General features: G+C 37.7%; 1 non-coding gene across 1 annotated transcript; it reads left to right on the top strand.

The window, feature by feature from the left end:
* Positions 1-2396: 2396 nt before the first annotated feature.
* LOC145117949 (small nucleolar RNA R71) lies at positions 2397-2503 on the top strand. The gene has a single exon (XR_013712940.1). It is a non-coding gene; the product is annotated as a small nucleolar RNA R71 (small nucleolar RNA).
* The last annotated feature ends 369 nt before the right edge of the window (positions 2504-2872 follow it).

Genomic DNA, 2872 nt, shown 5'->3' with positions numbered 1-2872 from the left:
GGAATATGAAAAATTACATTGGATCGTGGATAAATAATCCTCTACGGCGCGGCAAGAATGGCTCCACGTCGTGGGCAATGTAACTTCAGAAGTCGTAAAGTTGGTTCAAAATTGCTTGATACTCCAGTTCAAAATCATCATAAAGCTCGGTACATGCTATATGAATCCTCAAAATATGTAAAAAAAACTCTCATGAACTTGACACACACCCCACACTTATCAAAAGTTGTGGCTCTCGATCATAATCTTAAACTTCTCTCTTCATAGCTTTTCTCTCTAACGTCCAACTCATTTTCTGCTTTCAAAATTATGAGAAATCGAAAATAAAACATATCCTAGAGTAATACGAAGGAAACAAACATCATTCGAGTATAAAAATAAAAATACACAAAAATAATAATAATAAAAGGATAAAAATTCCTTAAAACCATGGGTTGCCTCCTGGAAGCGCTTCTTTTTTAAGGAGTCGTGAATTGGACTCCTTCCCTCTCTATGTTGATGAGGTTGAGAACTCCTTGTTCAATTTCATCTCCATTCGTTTTTGCTTGTATGTGGCCACTTGTCTCTTGTATGCTTTCTTTAAGTTCTCCTTCTTGTTTTTGTTAGCCCCTTCCTCATGCTGGCGTTTGTTTCCATGAATTCCTCCAACTTTATCTTTCTTTGGAAATTATGGGCTCCTTACTCTTAGTCTCCTCTTCTTCATCACTAGACTTATGATCTTCACTTGTTTCTTTTATCATTACTTTAGGATTCATAAATGCATTTCAAAGATCATTGGAATTGAATCTCGAGGATTTGCACATTGTACTTCTTCTTGAGCCTTTGGATCTTCCTAAACTAGTAACTCTTCTTCCATTAATTTATCCAACTCCTCTATCTCATTATCAACCTCTTATTTTTCCACTTTGTCCATGAAGAATTCCTCATCACCACTTTTTCTTGAAGAATTAGAGTTTAGGTCTACTCCAAAGGTAATTTCTTCATCCTTACTCGCAATGTATGCTTGGGATTGCGGATATCCACAAGTGCTCGAGTGGTGCTTAGGAAAGGTATTCCTAGAATGATAGGAACTTCTTCATCCTCCTTCATGTCCAACACTAAAAAATCAATGGGAAACATAAATTTTATAACTTTCACTAATAAGTCTTCTATTATTGTGCGAGGGTATGTAACGAATTTATTTGCCGTGTGGATGGCCATTCTCGTGGACTTTAACTCTGGTAGATTTAGTGTTTGGTAAAATGAATATAACAATAGGTTAATGCTAGCTCGTGAATCAGCTAATGCATTTTTCTTTGTCGAGTTTCCAAATTCACAAGGGATTGTCAAGCTTCCTGGATCCATCATCTTAGTTGGAATTTCTTACATTGTAGCAGCTGAACATTGCTCATTAACAATCACCTTTGATTAATTCTCCAACTCCTTGGGGTTGCTAATAAGATCCTTTAAATTTTTTGCATACTTGGGCATCTTAGATAATCCTTTAATGAATTGAATGTTAATAGAGAGCCCATTTACTTGTTCCATGAACATCTTATGCTCTTTCTCCAGTAGGTCTTGCTTGGCTCGAGATGGGTATGAAAATGGCAGCTTGTATGGCTTAACAAAAAAGGTTTCTAAATTTCTGTTCAATGTCCACGATGTGGCACCTTGGTCTCCATGTCGTGGTTGTTGGACATAAATGATTTTCTGTTTCCCCTATTCTCTATCGACCTTTCGATCAGAATGCTTTTCAGTTGTTCCAAGGAGCACCAGAGGCTTAGATTGATTTTCTTCTTTAGTGGATATAACTAGCACATGCGCCTTCAGGTTTGTTTCAGTATTGCTTGGCAATGTTCCCGATTATCTCTCTTGTAAAATACTTGATAATTGCTAGAGATTGGCCTTGTTTTCGGGTTGTACTTGTTCTTTTTGGTAAAAACCCTTTCCTTATTGCCTATATTTCTCTTTTTTTGTACTCTTCATAAGGCTTTCACTCCTTCTTTAGTTTTCTCGAATCGTTTTCGAACCTATCTCCACTCGAGTAACATCCTTGTGAAGTTTTGTTTCCGTTCTCGTCTAGGTCACAATCTTTCTTCAAGTGAGGTCCGCTACAATTGTCACATCCTACTTGAATTGCATGATAAGATTTCCCCATATTTGTAATCGTACGATCCATAGTGTCTCGTTTAGCAATTATAGATGCCAAATTTTCTTGTAACCCATCTACATTTGACTTTCCTCTCGTAACATCTTCTCGTGGATTGTGGTATTCTCTTGAATGTTTTGCAAATTCTTCAATCAATGCTTTGTTGCTAGTCGGATCCTTCTTCGTCATAGTTCCTTGGGAATCGAGAAGTTGTTGAGTGCAAACATTAATTCAGTTATATAATGTCGAGATCTTTTGTTGCACATTGAATTCATGTTGAGGGAAATTCCTTAGCATACCTTTGTAACGCTCCCAAGCTTCATGTAGAGACTCCCCATCAAGTTGTTGGAAATTTTGAATGTTCTTTTTCAATTTAGCAATCTTTGAGGGTGGGCTAAATTATTGTATGAACTCCGTTCTCAAGTTATCCCATATTGTAATCGCCCCCGGTGGTAGTGATTTTAACCAAGTCTTCGTCTCCTCCTTTAGTGTAACTGGAAGAATTCGTAACATCACCGCAACTTTCGTCACATTCAGGATATTGAAGTAACTGGCGATCTCTAGTACTTCATCGATGTGCTTGTATGCGTCCTCATGGTCCTTCTCGAAGAATGGAATATCATTGAGCATATTAAGGATGTGTCACTTAACCTCAAAGTTTGTCGCGACTGGAATTTTGGGCCACACGAGACCTGTTCCGTTGTCATCTCGCATCCGCCTATTATACTCCTCCATTGTCATAGT

This window comes from Lactuca virosa, chromosome 5 (assembly GCF_052849685.1).
Source record: "Lactuca virosa cultivar CGN04683 chromosome 5, Lactuca_virosa_CGN04683_v6, whole genome shotgun sequence".
Lineage (NCBI taxonomy): Eukaryota > Viridiplantae > Streptophyta > Magnoliopsida > Asterales > Asteraceae > Lactuca > Lactuca virosa.
The sequence above is the reverse complement of the archived record's forward strand: the minus strand, read 5'-3'. Positions and strand labels throughout refer to the sequence as shown.